Genomic DNA, 19538 nt, shown 5'->3' with positions numbered 1-19538 from the left:
CAAGTTTATATTCGTTATTAACATGCTTCTCTTTTTTAGGAGAACTCTTCCACCTACTGCCACCTTCCATTTTACGTTCGCTTTACCTCGCTCAGACTTTGTCGTTATTTTGTCTCATTCTCTAATCTGACTCCCTCTGCACCTTCTGATTTGATTCGACTACATTCCATTACCCTTGTTTTACTTTTGTTGATGTTCATCTTATAACATTTTACACACTACCCATTCCGTTCAACTGATCTTCCAAGCTACGATAGTGATATACCAGTTACACTGTTGCTATGTGAACTTTATTGCGTAGATCACAATGACCTCATTTCGGCATACTGCCGTCGTTAGATATTCTGTAAATACATTGACAGGCGACAATCTTGATGCGCGACCGCTACGGTCGCAGGTTCGAATCCTGCCTCGGGCATAGACGTGTGTGATGTCCTTAGGTTAGTTAGGTTTAAGTAGTTCTAAGTTCTAGGGGACTGATGACCTCAGAAGTTAGGTCCCATAGTGCTCAGAGCCATTTGAACTATTTTTGACAGTCTTGATATTGTAAACTGTAACTATGATCGTAAACATAATATAAATTCGATTGGTGTTTTTCCCTTACGTGTAACATCGATGCTGCCGAATGCTGTCTTTGTTGGAATTTATATTTACGCGTTACTTGGACGTTCGTTGTTTATTTTCCCTCTTGACAGCTTGAATGACGGTGGATCAGCGATGTTACGTGTTTACATATTACCGTTACGAGTGGGATGATGTGCAGAAATTCGGCAATGTTCTGATTATTTTCTTATGTTACGTTCTGGTTATGTTTTTTACATGAAATTTCGTCTGGTTTGTGTTGACATTTTTTTCGCAATAAAACTCAAAGAGCAGTGTAAATGGTATATCATTATCGTAATCATGTCACTAAAAGACATTTTGCACTGCGGGCCCCAAGGAACAAAAGAATCTTCCAAGTCCTTTGCCGTTACTGACAGAATTAGAATGTCCCAGGTAAACCTGAAAGTTTTTATTTCTTCTCCCTGAACTTTAATTTCCTTTTCAAACTTTCCTATAGTTTCCTGAACTGCTTAATCAATGCACAGATTGAATAACACGAGCGACAGGCTATGACCCTGTTTCAATCCCTTCACAAACACTGCTTTCCTTCCATGCCCCTGAACTCTTACTACTGGCGTCTGGTTTCTGTGCAAGTTGTACAAAACCTTTCCCTCGTAGTACTTTTTCTCCAATGACTTCAGAATTTCAAATCTGCACTCTCTTCAACTTTGTCTAAGGTTTCGTCTAAATCTAAAAAAGCTACATCTGTACGTTCATTTCTCTGGAACCCAAATTGATCTTTCCCCGGCTCACATACTATCAGGCGCATCATTCTTCCGTACATAATTTGAGTTAGTGTTTTGCAACCATGATTTATTACACTGTGGTTCGGTAATATTCGCACCTGTCAGCGTCTCACCCTTTTGTACTGGTATTATTACATGGTAATTAAATTCGAGAGTGTTTGGCTTATACTCGTATTATACAACCTGCGTACCAAGTGGTACACTTTTGTTGTGGTTGATTCTCCCAAGGATCTGCATAAGACAGGATGTTTTTCTACACGGGGTGTAAACAGTAATTGTTTACAAGGCACCACAGTGGTGTAGAGAAAGCAGAGACACTTCCCATCCATAAAGTCGGGGAACTACCAGAAACGGGCGTACAAAGACTACGTAAGCTACAGAACGTGGGCGATTTCCAGTTTTCTCTCGCTCTGGGCGCCACGTACTAGTCCGACAAGAAACATGAATAGGACGCGTTTTGTAGGAAATTTAATGTATTCAAGATGAATTTCTGTGAGGACGGTCCATGAGTCGTCCTTCGGTAGCTCAGCCCGTGTAAGGCAAAAGTCTCACGTTCGTGTCCTGCTCCGTAGCAGTGTGTTAAACTTTCAATATGTTTCAATGTTATGCAGTATAATTTTATACAGGGATACGTTTTTATTATTTCCCATATTCGACCTTTTTTTGTCTTAACTGACTGAGCTATTATTACGCCTCCGGTTTCGTCGTGTTCTTATAAGCTGCAAAATTGACGTTTGTGTAAATTTCATGTCACTATTTCGTGAGTTTGAACGGCATAAAATTAACAATTAAATCGTTTCCTCTTTCTTGGCTTCTTACTACTGATACAAGGGCAATGCTGTTGAATAAAGAAGAAAGTGTGCGTATTTCTTACCCTTCGTTGTTGCTCTAACTGCTCTTTTCTCTCATTGTGCAGTAATGATAATGGAAATGTAAGTTCCCGAAACCAGTCTACGAATAAAATTTCAAAGGAAAATTACAGCTATGTGGAGAATCTTCTTCCTCTCCAAACGAAGAGTGCAGAGGCTTCCCGTCTCCCTTCACGGCGCAACCCGACCTACGGCTCCAGTTCTAAAGACGCCGACGGGCAGCTAACTCTAGCTTGATTTCTTTCACTCATTTTTCGACTGGGTATTGTCGCATTTTAAGCAGCAGAAAGCTTCCATTGTAAGTAGTCTGCTGTGCCACGTAGCTCGGCTATTCAATGCGTGCCTGAAAGGCCCGTTCTAAGGCTAAAAGGTACGCAGTAACTGGGGGGCGGCAGCAGTTGAGAAACACGCCGGAACGCGGCGCTCCTGGCAGCAGTCCAACAGTCTGCTGTCAGCTGTCAGAGCAGAGAGGCCGCTGACGGCCGCCGTGCGCCCAGCTGACACGCCACCTCCTGACACCTGCAGCAATTGCAATTCCCCCCCCCCCCCCCCGTCACCCACCAGACAGGCTGTTTCCCTCCATAAGGCCCCCAAAGTCCGCAGGTTGGTCGTACGGACGTTTCGATATTAAGTAGTGGAAATCGGCTAAAATTAAACGAAGCCAAGACAGAGTACCTCGTTATGACGCGTGGTCATTGTCAGACTGCTGATCATCCACAATCACTGCAGGTTGGGGACCATTCCTACAAGAGAGTGCAAGAATTCAAATACCTAGGGGCACTTTTCACTGAGAACTCGTCATGTGATGCAGAGATCAATGCCAGAATACAAGCAGGAACGGCCATGTGGCCCGGATGGAGGATCACAGATGGCCTCGGAAGCTCCTGGATTTCACACATACAGGAAAGAGACTGCCAGGAGTGATGGACTGCATGAAGATTTAAACCAAGTGTCAATAGATGTGGACGAATGGCGGGTAGCAGCAATGGACAGAATACAGTGCAAGAGGAAACTTTTAGATGCGTCCGGTCCACTGGGCCTGACCACGTAGTAGTAGTAGTAGTAGTAGTAGTAGTAGTAGTACTGGTGGTGGTAGTGGTGGTGGTGGAAATCGGTATAAAGGCAGGTTATCTGGAGGAAAATTAACATTATCGATGATCATTAATTGAAACCCTCAGCTGCCGACAGGTGTTGTTGATATATCTCGATGGGGAAAGCTGAAGATGTGTGCCCCGACCGAGACTCGAACCCGGGATCTCGTGCTTACATGTCAGACGCTCTATCCGTCTGAGCCGCCGAGGACACAGATGAATAGCGCTACTTCAGGGACTTATCCCTTGCACGCTTCCTGTGAGATCCACATTCCCAACTGTCCACAATTCTACATATGTAATGTACCCAGTAGATACATAGCATTATCGGCTGAAATGTTGTGCACGGTGTATATGCAATAGTATGAGATCCAGTATACCGACAAATGCAGTCAAATGGTATCGCATTTGGTGTCAGTAGTACGATATATAACAAGAAATCAACGGTTCACGTGGTAGAGGGTGGTACTCGGTATAAAGGCAGTCAGCTCTCTGTGGTGTTTGCCACGGGGATGAAAGCTATATGGGAGAAGAGGCAACAAGCCACGTAGTCCCTTCCAGACCACTAGAGGCGCTAGGGGGCAAACGAAGCTGGAATTGACCGATGAGAGCTGTCCAATGACGGTTGTTGGTATTCTATCGTCTTGCTCTGTACTGAGGTACACTGTTACAGTCGTCTTCGTAGTTGTTTCATATTTATATACTACTGATCTTCATTATAAACAGTTTTTTTTTTTTTTTTTACTTCAAATTTCATTGAGTTCGCCGTGGAATTGAAGAGATTTCCTGCTGAAAAGATGTCCGCAATTAATCCAAAGGTAAGGCATTTAATCATCAGTAAATAATCTCGTAGCCTATAAATGAAATTTATTCCCTTCTATCGTGAATTAAGCTGTGTGGTTCCGTTTATTTATTTAATTAACTATGATATGTCAGTAGTATTTCTATTTAATGAAGAATTTTATGTTTTTCAGAATATTCAACACAACAAATTGACGTTGAAAATACTCCTGTAAATTCCCCGGCTGTTCTTCTGGATATTACATGGCTTCATCGAAGAAAGTTAGCAACAAGCATTTCTACATGTTTCCAAAACAACCTCAAGCATTGCTTCTGAAGTGGGAAAGTGTTTGTAAACTGTCACCTAATGTGAAATGTGCTACTTATTTTGTTTGTGAAGATCATTTTTTTCCAAGATGATTTTATGAATAAAACTAGGCATAGGCTAAACAGGGGTGTGTTTCCAAAACACGTGGCAGGTTTTCCTTGTGAAATTGCTAATATCGTTAGTGAATTAGGTGAAACTGTTGTTAATATGAAATTTTTATTGTGTGCTTGAGAAACAAGAAGTTAGTTTTGTTTTCATTTCACCGTCTTTATCCACCTTTCCTATTTGTGGTACTTCTTACTGACGTCTTTTTTGTGTTGAAGCCTTTACAATCTTAAGATGTAGGAACGTTTTTTAAGAAATTAATGGTCAGTAGTACAAGTTTATTGGGCGATTACTCAGAAATGACAGTCCTGAAACATGGTTGTAACAAATTGTAGAATTCTTCATTAATTAACAATGTGATAAAGATTTCTTAATTGAACCTCTTTAATTGCCGATTATTCTCTTAATAATAGGTTCTCTTTCTCCATTGACCCCGCAGCTTGTAAGATGTCAAAGTATGACATTATTCAGGAATATCTGTAGTCCAATTTAGCTGCTACAATTTTTATTTAGTTTGTGACAGTTACATAGAGTACATGCATGTTTCGACTTACTGCCACTGTCAAGTGTTGTATTGTATTGTATGGAACTGGGGACATAGAAACGTGGACACTCCCCCTCACAATGCGTGTTCTACACGTAACCCACGATTGTGCAATGCCACGTGGAAAACAGTGGTCAAGAAATGAAAAAGCAGGAATTTGTGTGTACGAGGATATGGGACTCTCTAATCGTCAAATCGCCAAAAAGCTGGACCGTTCAAGTACAATGATTGGTAACTTCGTAAGATTGGGCGCACCATATAGATAGAACGGAAAATATGGGCAAAGTGGGAAATTATCTGAGGCTTCGAAACCGTTCGTTTCCCTCAAATCAAGGGTCACAAACCGTTATTCTTCTCAACTTGTGACTGATTTACAGTTGTCAGCAACTACCAAACGTGTACGACAAATTTTTTCAAATGACAAACATCTCGCATTTAAGAAACGACTGCAGAAATCTACTCCAACACCCAAACATAAAAAGGTTAGATTGAAGTTTGTTGCAAAACATATGTCATGGATTTCAAATGAGGTAAAATGATCTTCAGTGACGACAAAAAGTTTGATTTTAGATGGGTCGGATGAATATTACTATTACTGGCATAATCTGAGAACAAAGCAACAGCTAAAAATGAGTAGAAATTTTGATGGTGAAAGTGTTATGATTTGGGCAACCGTCTGCGCTAAAAGTGTATTACGCACTGCCTGGCTGAATATTAGAATGAACTCTTAATATAACTGATTAGAACGTATGAGGGTCTAGGGATCGAAAGTCTGATGTTTCAACAAGATAAAGCAAGTGTTGCATGTTTCTGCTAAAACTAAAATGTGGTTTGAAGACAAAGATATCGATGTCTTGCCCTGGCCTGCACAAAGCCCAAACATGAAAACCGTGGCAAACCATTGGGGAATTCATGCAAGGTGTGTTTATCGCAATGAGAGGCAAAATGAGGCCGCATGTGATCTGAAAACTGCGATACGAGAAGATTGGGCAACAATTTCACTGCAAGAACTACAAACCCCAACAAAAGAAATGCCGAAGAGAATTTTTGGCGCATTTAGGAAGTACAGATATTGGACAAAGTACTAACAATGCAACAACACACCAGGACAGTGAGTGTCTTTATACCAGTAACATATGCAAACTGAGGCTAGAAGCGATAGGAGTGACGTTATGTACGTAGATTTTTTTCTTTTTAAGTCACAGTGTATAGGAGGTGTACGAACAAAAGTCGTATAATTTATTTAGTGAATTTCCATACACAACTGTTATACCGTGTGCACCATAGTAAGACACCATGAATATTCTACTCCAGTACATGTCGTCCATAATAATAGCTTTATATGTTTTTGTTTGGATCCTATCTCATCGGTAGCGATGCAAATATCGTAAGAAATATGACAGTATAGGCATCGGAAATATCGAATGATGTTGGAGGAAATAGTAAGCGTTCACTACTTATTTAAGGATAACTAAAAATTTGCTGTATCTATGTAGCGTACCAAGCACAAATGCAACATTGTAAACTGGGTGTTGTGTTGTCCCCACATTCTTATCGTCATAATTGACATTGTGATAATTTTGAAACTGAAGAAACTGCAAAAAGGCGGGAATTTAAGGAGATGGGACCTGGATCAACTGGAGGAACCAGAGGTTGTACAGAGTTTCAGGGAGAGCATAAGGGAACAATTGACAGGAATGGGGGAAAGAAATACAGTAGAAGAAGAATGGGTAGCTCTGAGGGATGAAGTAGTGAAGGCAGCAGAGGATAAAGTAGGTAAAAAGACGAGGGCTAATAGAAATCCTTGGGTAACAGAAGAAATATTGAATTTAATTGATGAAAGGAGAAAGTATAAAAATGCAGTAAATGAAGCAGGCAAAAAGGAACACAAACTGCCTACAGGAAAATTAAAGAGACCTTTGGAGATAAGAGAACCACTTGTATGAATATCAAGAGCTCAGATGGCAACCCAGTTCTAAGCAAAGAAGGGAAGGCAGAAAGGTGGAAGGAGTATATAGAGGGTTTATACAAGGGCGGTGTACTTGAGGACAATATTATGGAAATGGAAGAGGATGTAGATGAAGATGAAATGGGAGATACGATACTGCGTGAAGAGTTTGACAGAGCACTGAAAGGCCTGAGTCGAAACAAGGCCCCGGGAGTAGACAACATTCCATTAGAACTACTGATGGCCTTGGGAGAGCCAGTCATGACAAATCTCTACCATCTGGTGAGCAAGATGTATGAGACAGGCGAAATACCCACAGACTTCAATAAGAATATAATAATTCCAATCCCAAAGAAAGCAGGTGTTGACAGATGTGAAAATTACCGAACTATCAGTTTCATAAGCCACAGCTGCAAAATACTAACGCGAATTCTTTACAGACGAATGGAAAAACTGGTAGAAGCGGACCTCGGGGAAGATCAGTTTGGATTCCGCAGAAATGTTGGAACACGTGAGGCAATACTAACCTTACGACTTATCGTAGAAGAAAGATTAAGAAAAGGCAAACCTACGTCTCTAGCATTTGTAGACTTAGAGAAAGCTTTTGACAACGTTAACTGGAATACTCTCTTTCAAATTCTGAAGGTGGCAGGGGTAAAATACAGGGAGCGAAAGGCTATTTACAATTTGTACAGAAACCAGATGGCAGTTATAAGAGTCGAGGGGCATGAAAGGGAAGCAGTGGTTGGGAAAGGAGTGAGACAGGGTTGTAGCCTCTCCCCGATGTTATTCAATCTGTATATTGAGCAAGCAGTAAAGGAAACAAAAGAAAAATTCGGAGTAGGTATTAAAATCCATGGAGAAGAAGTAAAAACTTTTAGGTTCGCCGATGACATTGTAATTCTGTCAGAGACAGCAAAGGACTTTGAAGAGCAGTTGAACGGAATGGACAGTGTCTTGAAAGGAGGATATAAGATGAACATCAACAAAAGCAAAACGAGGATAATGGAATGTAGTGAAATTAAATCGGGTGATGCTGAGGGGATTAGATTAGGAAATGAGACACTTAAAGTAGTAAAGGAGTTTTGCTATTTAGGGAGTAAAATAACTGATGATGGTCGAAGTAGAGAGGATATAAAATGTAGACTGGCAATGGCAAGGAAAGCGTTTCTCAAGAAGAGAAATTTGTTTACATCGAGTATAGATTTAAGTGTCAGGAAGTCGTTTCTGAAAGTATTTGTATGGAGTGTAGCCATGTATGGAAGTGAAACATGGACGATAACCAGTTTGGACAAGAAGAGAATAGAAGCTTTCGAAATGTGGTGCTACAGAAGAATGCTGAAGATAAGGTGGGTAGATCACGTAACTAATGAGGAGGTATTGAATAGGATTGGGGAGAAGAGAAGTTTGTGGCACAACTTCACTAGAAGAAGGGATCGGTTGGTAGGACATGTTTTGAGGCATCAAGGGATCACAAATTTAGCATTGGAGGGCAGCGTGGATGGTAAAAATCGTAGGGGGAGACCAAGAGATCAATACACTAAGCAGATTCAGAAGGATGTAGGTTGCAGTAGGTACTGGGAGATGAAGCAGCTTGCACAGGATAGTGTAGCATGGAGAGCTGCATCAAACCAGTCTCAGGACTGAAGACCACAACAACAACAATTGACATTTCACTATTGAGATGGATGGCTGTATGAGCAAGTTCGAAAGCCAAATAATAAATTTAAAAAAATGGAAACTACGTACCATCCACACTCTTTGGTTTACTACTCCAGGTGGTTCATGAAAACATAGTACGATTCCTGTATTACGTTGTATTGGAAACGAAGTGTCTTTCCTAAAGAAACAGTATGTTGTAAAACAGTGCGTTTCTATTAAAAGCTTGTACTGATGCATCGTTATATGACACGTGCGTAACACGGAACTTATGTTAAGTCGTGTATTTTGTCTTACGCATTACTCCTTAGATTTGTATTAGATGTTCTATTTGATTTGCTTCGAGGAACATAGCATAAACTGTATATTTCCCTATTATTCTAAATAATTCCTTTTACGTTCAAGTAAAGCTAGTCTGGAAGTATTTACGAAGTGCTGTATCAATGTAGTACAATGCTTCATTTGCTTTAAAATATTAAAAAAATCCACAACGAACTTATTACATACTATAAGGAGAAAAACTAAAACTTAACATTTCATTCATAATTTGCAGTAAAAATAGAAAGCAACTGATCTGCTGCCTGTGTCTCCATAATATGCCTTAATCTGCAAGTAGCCCTTAAATGGACGAAATAACACGAAAATGAGAGTTCTCAACTTCAGGTTTCGCGCTTTAGCACTGACTATTCGTAATGCCCAAAACAGTGGTGTGATACCCGAATAGAACACGATCTTTGAGCAGAGTTTAAAAAAATTAGAATCAATGGGAGAATACTTGAGATTTTTTGCAGTAGTTATTACTTATCGAGGAAAGCAACGAACGTTGGACTGAGTAAATCCTCTTTCATTTGCCTATTTAATTTAATATTTTGAGTGTAAATATCTTGAAAATGAAAGTGTCAAAATTTTTCGATCTTTGTTGAATTTCTACTTTTATTACAGGAAATAACAGGAATAATAACACCGAAAATCGGTTATTTCAAATGCCGGTTACCTTGAGCGGTTTTAACAGTCCGGTTGAACCAGCGTTGATAAAAATCGACATAACCACATAACTGAAGACAGGTTGTTTCAGAGGTGACAGCCATCCCTGGTGTAAGGTCGGGACGCTCCAATTGTGCCCTACGCGCTGGGCACAATATGGCGCTGAGCACTGCAACGCCTGCTGCTGCCTGTTATCGCAGGCTCTTCTGTATTTATTCTCACCAGTAAGTTCCTAAAAAAACTATACTTTGAGTATTCTCTATTGTTGAAGTTCCTAAAGCTAGGTAACATTACAAAGAAGCATATTTCGGAACGTTTTTTGTGTGTTAGACTTCGCAACAAGGCACAACACACAGGCCTACATCACATTGCTTAACAGCAATAACGAGACTCATTTTGTATTTTGTGCTTCCTGCATATAATGAATCTCCTTACAGCTGCGTGTTGTTTTACCGACGGTTGAACAATGCTTGGAAAGTGCCTTTCTCGAACCGCGATGGATTTTTCTCGTCTGATCGACACGCTCATGATGCTTTCCTTCCTTGGTGGTGTGTGTCTTAAACATCACAAATGAGGCAGCCAAAGATGGAAATTCGACGACTAAAATATTCTTTCCGGTATGAACCTTGTAAATAACGTCAGACCTTAGGACGCACATGTCTAAGGATTGAAACAAAGAGTTCTTTTGCACCGTTTCATTATCTCGCAAAGACATTCCGTCGAGTTAAGTAGCACGTCGCATTTGCCCACTGCACTGCTCTACTCCAATACAATTTTGGTTTAAAATTATCCGTATTAATTTTGCAGCCCATTTTCACAGCAGATATCATTGCAACCATACGGCCCTTCGTCAACATACGAACGTCTGTTTTTGTCATGCCAACTTCAAAGTCATCACAGTGTCGGCTGACCTAAATTCCATCTCTCCTCTTTGCAGTTTGGCTTCTAGTTTCCACATACCTATGTTTTTTCATGCCAGTAGTGGACGAGAGATGGACATGGGTAACAACTGTCCACATACAGCCTTGTTTTATAGCGTGAATTTCCTATGAAAACTCTGAAGTGTACAAACCCGACGTTAGCACTCTTGGCGCGCTTAACTGCATTGGTAGTGGCAGCTGAAACATCCTGCGCACATGGTTAGGGCTGGAGGCACGATGGCTGTGCAACGATATTTACGTCACTAGCAGTTAAAGGGCTAACGATACGTAAACGAATTTCTACCTTTCGTACAAAAAATGCATGCCTTTTGGAGCAGACACGGGTGCAGTGTGCAATACTTTCGTGGCTTCAGCAAAGGGAAACGCACGATTTATGACCTTTTCGGCGCTTTCTGCCACTCGTAATTCGTGGTCGGGTTTGTTATTTACTGACCCTATTACCACTGCTTGTGAAACTGGTCACAGTTTTCGTATTTATTGTCGAATGCAGCTAATTCGGAACACCATAAATCGAATTTCTCAATAAATGTAAATGGTTGTCTGGTCCGCTGAAGAAACCTCGACAGTTCGAAGCGATTGGCATGACAGAGCACGCACAAAGAATCAATAATTCGAAATTTGCGGATGTATAGCACACGGTAATTTAAGTTCTTCCGTTCTTGTTTCGAGATTGAACTCTTCGTGATCCTCCTTTTTTCACTCAAAATATAAATACGTCAGTAGTAACTAAAACTTCAAAAAAGTGCAAGTCATCTCTCGCAAAAAGCAATTGCGTTATTGAAGCCGCGCCCTGCCATTTGAAACGTTTTGCCTGTGGTATCGGTCTCGGCACTCTATACTCAACCCGGTAATCAAACGAACTAATTTAGTCAGAAGTGGTACCAGGTATGTTTGCTTGACAAGTTTTCCCTATTAGGTAAAAATTATCACTCGTAACTTGAATAATAAAGTTTTCAGTACTTTCTGAAATGACGGGATGCGCTTACTGACGCAGAAGACGAAGTCATCTTTTTCATATAATGACATTTAATGAATGATAAACCAAAATCCCTACGATAATTGACACTAAGCAATAAAACAATGTCAGCTGATAGCAAAACGTAATGATACTCAATTTAGTCTGATACATCACGACCTGTGAACAACCTTTAAATCCACAAAAACATGAAACCAACCTTTACCTTCAAGTGACAAAAAAATTTACGAAAATTCTGAAATCAAAAAGTAATTATCTTCTCTGACTTTTATATCCGATTAAAAAGAGCTCAGGCCATGGAGAATCCCGTAAAACTCGCACTTTCCCTCATACTTGATAGGCTGAAGTTTATTCGACAACAGTAAGAATTTCTTAAAAATGCAATTGATTCACACCTTTGTGATATTCAAAACTTCACGTTTATTTTTATCCTGTTAAAGTAATCGGATTACAGATTAGAGGAACATATAGTAAAATATTTATATTGCCGACAACACCGAAATTACATTGCGCTAGTCAAATTACGTGCACTACTTACAAAAGTCTGTAAAACGATACTTGCAGGTTTAAACACCAGTTCCGTGACAGCCGATTTCTGTACAAAACACATCAATATGTATACTAAATTTCACGCCTGCGTAACATTTGTCCCGAAACTAAGTCGCAAGCAGGCAATTAACTTTGGTACCGAAGATGCCAAGCATTTCTGAAGCAAGAGTCACGTGTCAAATGAAAGCTCCTGAAAGAAGACTTATGTATGTATACCATTGTCAAACAATATTGCGCAGTACAAAACAAATGTGTTGCATTGTAAAAGCTGAATAGTGGAAAAGCTATCAGCTAATAAATTGAAACGTCTGCCAGTACATAGCCATTTTTATTTTACTAAACAACTGCAGGGACAATTTGCTAAGGATTATTTTCGCAGAATCAACGAACCTGGAAAACACAAGGCAACTTAAAGACGACGATGCTGCAAAAGCTAAGTACAAACTTTACTAAAATTCGTGGAGACACACAGCCATCTTGCATCATTGGGACTTCGTCGTGCATATCTCATACTAACTGAGAGCACACACGATTCGCAGGAAAGAACGCTGAGTGAACTGACAATGGTCGCCTTATGGTGGAAATTTCATGTCTGCCTGCAGTGGCCCTACATAAGATAGTGTGGCGACTCAATCTTCAATTATTTTGGTACGATGCGTTATATTCTTGCAACTTCAGCAAACATTAACGCCGGCACAGCTATGGTAATTGTTCTTCAGCATGTGGAAGAGAAACATTTGTTCAGGAAAAAGATCCCACTCAAAAGGCATTGTCACGTTGCAACATAACAACTGCAGTTAGAATTCATCGTTCACTCATGATTGCAGGGCGATGGTGACTTCGTAGGTTTGGGTACGATTTGAATTCAAATTTCATATACCGACCGCATCGATATCGGTACAAAATATTCGACAATATCCTAGAATCAAAAGAACTGTCAGAGTATCGATGTCGGAAGCATGGAAGCTGCAATATCTGCACCTCTGATAAAGGGGTTGAGCGTTGTCACGGATGAACGGACAGTATGTGGACGATCACGGTTAGCGTCAATTTGATTGGAAGTCTTGGTAGATGTGTGTGTGACCATTATAACAACAAAAACTACAAGGAATCTAAGAAACCTGGATGATGGCGGAAAAACAGATACTAGATGTTTTTTAGACACGTTTACTTTATTCCTTATTATGCGGTTCGGGTTCTGCCAATCTTCAAGTCACCTGACGAAAATACAGTAACAAATATAAAATTACATGGTGTACATAATACGCAAGTGTCTTAAATAGGTAATGTAGTGCAACATATTTGTTGCACAACAATTATTTTTGATAGAGGAATATACACTATTTCAAATAAACGTTGAAGACAACTTTGACAGGTACATCAAAAATTGTCACGAAAACTATTAAGTCAAACAAAATAATAGCGGTAACTACATAAGATGACATAACACGTACAAAAATTGTAGTGGAATGACAGGAACGGCCTTTTGTGCCTGCTAAGTAAACAATATATGAACAGATGGTGTGGCTACACAGGCGCTGCCTTGCAACATCGTTTCATCGTTATTGTTAGTTACATATTTGTCCATAATAAAAATTATGTTAAAATGACATATGAAATAAAATATGTGTTTATAAATTATAAGAGCTATTCATGCCAATCTTCTCAGGCAAAAACAGTATGTAGAAGGAAATAATTTTTATAGACACAGCTTAATTATTTTATATACATTAGATGACAGAAGAGAACTACACGTACAGTAATGTGATCAAAACAAAATAACAGGACAAGTATTTCTCTGTAATCTCTTATAATCCCATAAGAACTAAACAGTAAAATACGTAAGTCAGATAACATTTTTTCTCCTTTTAGAAGAAGAATATATATATATATATATATATATATATATATATATATATATATATATATATATATATATATAAGAAAATCACTTCCGATAGCAAGAGGTTTGCTCATTAATTATAAGGTTTGGAGCTAGCCGACTATTAGTATATAGATTTCAAGTTTCTGGAGAGTATATAAAATACTGACTTTTTATTTAGAATGTAATATGGACAGGCTATTTCCAGCTGTACTGAGCTGGCGGTTCTGCTCTTTCAAATGACAACAAAACGCACTTCTGTTACTCGCACACCTGCGTTCTGTGAATCTCGTCTTCAGTTCTCTCCGAGTTTGCCCAATGTAAAAATTATCACAAGACCCCACATTTAATTTTTTACTCCTCCGTTACAATATTTGACCTAAGGCAGATCTAGATTATGACGTAGTAGCTTCCCTAGTTTGTTATTTGTTCGAAAAAAGTCCTGAATCCTAAATTTTTTTAAGGCATTGGCTATTCTTTCTGAAACAGGGCCAATATGTGGTAATGAAATATGTTTGACCGCTATTTTATTTTCAACTGTGTTACTATCTACTTTTTAAAACATTTTTTCCCTAAGTTCCTTAGTGCTGTTTCCGAAAGACCATTTGCTTACTTGAACTGAATAATTGTGTCAACTTCCCTATCTACAGCTTCTTTGTTCAAGCCTTAAAAAAGTTATCTACCTGACTTACAAATTTTACTTTTTTGTTCTTACGGGATTCAGGAGCTGTAGCAAGGGGGGCGGGCGCTATGGGGGGGCTATAGCCCCCCCCCCCCCCTCACACGCAAAGGAGTATCATATTACACTGGATAAAATGACTTCTGAATTCAGCGAATATATTACTCCAACAGATTCAATAATTTTTTTTATAATTATGTAACAATATTGGTTGAAATGTATTTCAAACACATTTTAATAAAAGAATAAGGGCGGCAAATAGCTTACTATCTAAACCAATAAGTATCATGTAACTTAAAATGGGCGCCTTATTATTTATTATTTTTATCCTGAACTCCAAAACTGTTACCAAAAACTACTTTAAGCAAATCCAACTTTTACCTGTTCGTCGGTGGAGCACCCCCAACTCTCATTTTATTAAGCGATATTCCATTCTATTCCCCCCCCCCCCCCCCCTCCGACCGACTTCTATAATCTACCCGACGGGATTGTAGGAGGTTATGATTATAAACAAACATTTGTCCTGTTATTTTGTATTAATCAAATTACGTGTAGTTTTCTTCTGTCATCCATTTTATATGAAAAAGTTAAGTTGTGTGTATTAAAGAATAATTTTCTGCTGTATATTGTTCTTTGCGTAATAAGTTAGCGTGAATACTTCTCAAAATTTATAAATAAATATTTTATTCCATATATAATTTTTTACACTGACTTCTGTTGTGGGCACATATGCAACTGATGACGATGAAATATTATTGTAGTAAAGCAGCGTCACTGTAGTCAGCCATCTGCTGACAGATGGTCTACCTAGCACGCACTAGAGGCCGTTCCTATTAACCCACTGCCAGTTTTGTACATGTTATGTCACCGTATCTAGTTACTGCTGTCATTTTGTTTAACTGCATGGTTTTCCTGGCGATTTTTTGTGTAATTGTCAAAGGTTTATTAAACACCAATTTAGAATCGTCCATCAAAAATAACTTGTGCAAATATGTTGCAACTACACTGCTTATTTAAGACATCTGTGCATTAGGTACAGCATATTTGTTACTATATTTTTATCAGGTCATCTGAAGATGGGCAGAGCTTTAAACGCCTACAGGTCTAAAAACACCTAGTATCTGTTTTTCCGCAATCACCCAGCTTTTTAAAATTCCTTACAGTTTTTGTGAGCACAGTAATACCCACAGGTAGCTAGGATAGCAATAATGTGTGATGCCTTTACCAGAAATAACGTTTAATAACGAAAAAACGAGTAACAAATACTTTGTAACGAATACTTGCCTCGAAAATACTGAATACTGTACGAAATTCAGTAGTTCCTTTTACAGCTCTGCTACTCACGAGGTAAACACGGCAAGTGCCACAATACGATTTCCCAGGAACTTCGTTCAGTTGACGAGGGGTCAAAATAAGTGAATCCATGTCTCAGCGTATCATTAGATACCCGACCGTTTATGAGAAAACGACGGTCAAAGTATTCGAGGTATTTTATGTGCCTTTTAGCGAGGGAATGGTTCAACCGAAGCGACTATAATTTTTATTTTTTTCATTTATCTAACCGTGACCTAAGAAAATTACTACACGAATGTCTTCCACTCTATACTGAAATAAAGTCAGTCCTTATTAGTCTACGAATTGTATGTCTGGGGAATTAATTAAAAAAGCAATAAATGAATGACAAAATTGATTGGAATTGCTTTCGGTGAAATTCCTGTAGTGTATCTTGATTAACAATCAGTTGCAAGCTCCTGTTTTAGGAAAAGTGGTCCGTCATGTGTGGTTTCCCACGAAATTATTGCCAACTTTTGAAATATTCTGCAGTGTTAATAGACGTTTCATTCCCGAGTGAGATTCATACGAAGAAACGTCACTGTGGCAAACCTTCCTTCGCGTGATGCTCGTGGTGTTCCGAAAATCTGTGTTTCGAATGTTTTTATGATCGGTATCATCCAGGCAAATGCACCTAATCTTCCTGAAGAACAAACATGAGATTAAACTAATTATAAGAATTGATACAGGAATGACATATAAAAATATGATAATTTCAAAAGATTGTAACCATTATTTTAATACCTTCCACTACTTTTTCCTTTTCGTGTACGTTTTCCTCTTTCTGTTAGCTTCTGTAGTTTTGCTTTCAATGTGATTCGACGTTAGTTTTACGCCTTATCTTTCTCCGATTCCTTTTTTGGACTTTTTAACTCGAGACCTGTTTGAATGAGAAAAGAGGGACTGATGACCCCTTAGTTTGGTCCCCAAACCAACCAACCAACCAACCAACCTTAAAAATACCATACACACTATATACTAAGTGTATGAGATCGTTAAATCCAGATGTAATTTACAATTACTGTAAGCGCTTGTTCCCTTATCTTGGTAAGAAACATACGTGAAGTAGCCTTCTACGGGACATGGGTAGATAAATGAAAAGTAAAACAAAACAGGAAAAAAAATCAGGTTTCGAACACGGGGTGCAAAAGTGAGAGGCCGCGACGCTAGCCACTGTGCTACCATTTCGGATGAGGTTATCGCTCTCTCGAAGTCTTGTAAGTTTCGTCGAAAACTCTGAGCGCCGTTTTCTCTGAACGGTCGAATATATACGGATAAGCCGAAACACGTGTTCGCCTATTTTGACTCCTCTGGCACTGAGTGAAGCTTCTGCGAAATGGGGTTGTGGCACTTGCCGTGTTCGTTTGGTCAGTCCAGTGTTGTGCTGGGCAAGAGAGCGCGCTTTGCCGCCGCGCACCGCGATATGCCGCTCGGTGCCTGGCAGATGTTTTGATTGGCGAGGCTACTCTGGCGTCTTTCCCAGCCCGCTAGTGAAGCGCAGAGTATCCGTCACACAGGCTGTATCGCCGCTGTGTCTGTTACGGTTTCTCAGGTTCAACTTCCTGAGGACGATAACTGAAACTACTTTTTGCTGTCGCGTTTGTGAGTTAGGCCGGGACTGAGTTTGTAGTTCCATCAAGATGCTGGTTTTCCGAGCGTCATTTGTTTCACATGCGTCGTGTCTGTAAAGCAGCTGTTCCAATTTCGTTAGCACGATGCAGTGAGATTATCTGTGCTTCCGTGATGGCCTTTAAAAAACTAACTGTTCCCGGCCAAGTGTTACTCTGCGTCAGTATGCTTAAAGCTTTAAACTAAAAATATAGAAAACCAAAAGCACACGCATCTAATGTGTGTGAAGTCTATATACGTCCGTATCTCTTTCTCCCCATTAACTCAGTCCGTCTTCTCCCTTCTCTTTGTTCATCTCTTCCTTTTCACTTTCTGCCTTCATTTCCTCACATCCCTCTGTCTATCTCCTCTGCCCCATCCTCCTGACCTTGAGCCTTGTTTATTTATACTGGGTATTCAGATTCTGTGGTACTATGCTTATCATAAGGTGATAAACCATAAATATAACATTTCTGTTTCCTACCAACGTTTCAATTATGTGGTGTCACCGCCAGACACCACACTTGCTAGGTGGTAGCTTAAATCGGCCGCGGTCCATTTAGTACATGTCGGACCCGCGTTTCGCCACTGTGTGATCGCAGACTGAGCGCCACCACAAGGCAGGTCTCGAGATACGGACGAGCACTCGCCCCAGTTGTACGGACGACATTGCTAGCGACAATACGGACGAAGCCTTCCTCTCATTTGCCGAGAGACAGTTAGAATAGCCTTCTGCTGAGTCCATGGCTACGACCTAGCAAGGCGCCAATTGTAACAGTGCATGTATCTTACGAGTCTCATTTGTATAGTCCAGAGAGATGTATCACAAGGAGTGCAAAGCTACGTATTTTCTTTATAGCAGTCATAACGTATCCTGTTCCAGACTTGACGCCAGTCGGCGTGTGTGTACGCGTGCCTTTCTTTCGGCTCCCTTCCCAGTGTGGCGTAGCAAGCTTGTTACGCCACAACAGATTATATATATATATACTACGTCCATACAAATGTTTATTAGAGTATTGTGTATAAACTTAAATCGGGCAACAACTTTTACAGATTTTCGGTAATAACATTTTCCCTTTATATGTTACATATTTATCTACATGTATTTAAAACACGTGTATATAGAAACACGCGTATTCGAATGCTACGTTGTGTCCTGACTTCGAAGTAACCGATGAACAGCTTAAATATCAAGCATTTTGAACACACATCACTTCTGTTTCACTTGATGACTTTTCTTCAGTTACTACGAACTGTGATCTTTTTTACAGGACCGCGCGGAGAGGCCGCCCGTTTTGTGGGACCATGTAACGTATTGCACGGCCCCTCCCGCCGGATGTTCGAGTCCTCATTTACATATAGATGTAAATCTTCGAAAGTTCTTCACTGATTCCTTTGAAATTTTAACACGACACTATATTCGAACAGGCACGTGTTTTTATAAACCTACGGAACTGCCGTATAGAATATAAACATATGCTTACATATTACATTTTTATTTGTTAAATATATATAAAATACAAATTTATACACTATACGACGCTGCAGTACGTATATAAAAACATGTACGTATTCGAATGCAGTGTTGTGTCAAAATGTCAAAGGGATCGGTTTAGAACTTTCGGAGATATACGATTTTGAACTGACGAACCTTTACATTTTTGTTTATATAGATAGTGTACGATTTCCATAAACATGTTACTCAAATATGAAGGAGGCGCAAGAGCAAGAGGAGATTTTACAAGAAAGGATGTTTAAATGTCTTATCAAAACCAATAAGTGGTTTCAAAGCTGTTGTATTATGCTGCCCAAATTACAGGTGTGAAAAAAAGTGCGAAGATATCACTGGTGAACGATTATTCTACTCCAAAGTGTTGAAGTCTTCGTATGGCTACAAAACTTCCAAATACGTAG

General features: G+C 39.6%; 1 protein-coding gene across 1 annotated transcript in view; it reads right to left on the bottom strand.

Annotated features, from left to right (window-relative positions):
• LOC126475444 (protein retinal degeneration B) overlaps positions 1-19538 on the bottom strand; it is a 600634-nt gene that overhangs the window by 319085 nt on the left and 262011 nt on the right. The gene's annotated exons all lie outside the window — the stretch shown is intronic.

Source organism: Schistocerca serialis, chromosome 1 (assembly GCF_023864345.2).
Source record: "Schistocerca serialis cubense isolate TAMUIC-IGC-003099 chromosome 1, iqSchSeri2.2, whole genome shotgun sequence".
Classification (NCBI taxonomy): domain Eukaryota; kingdom Metazoa; phylum Arthropoda; class Insecta; order Orthoptera; family Acrididae; genus Schistocerca; species Schistocerca serialis.
Note: the sequence above shows the minus strand (reverse complement) of the source record. Positions and strands in the feature narration are given on the sequence as shown.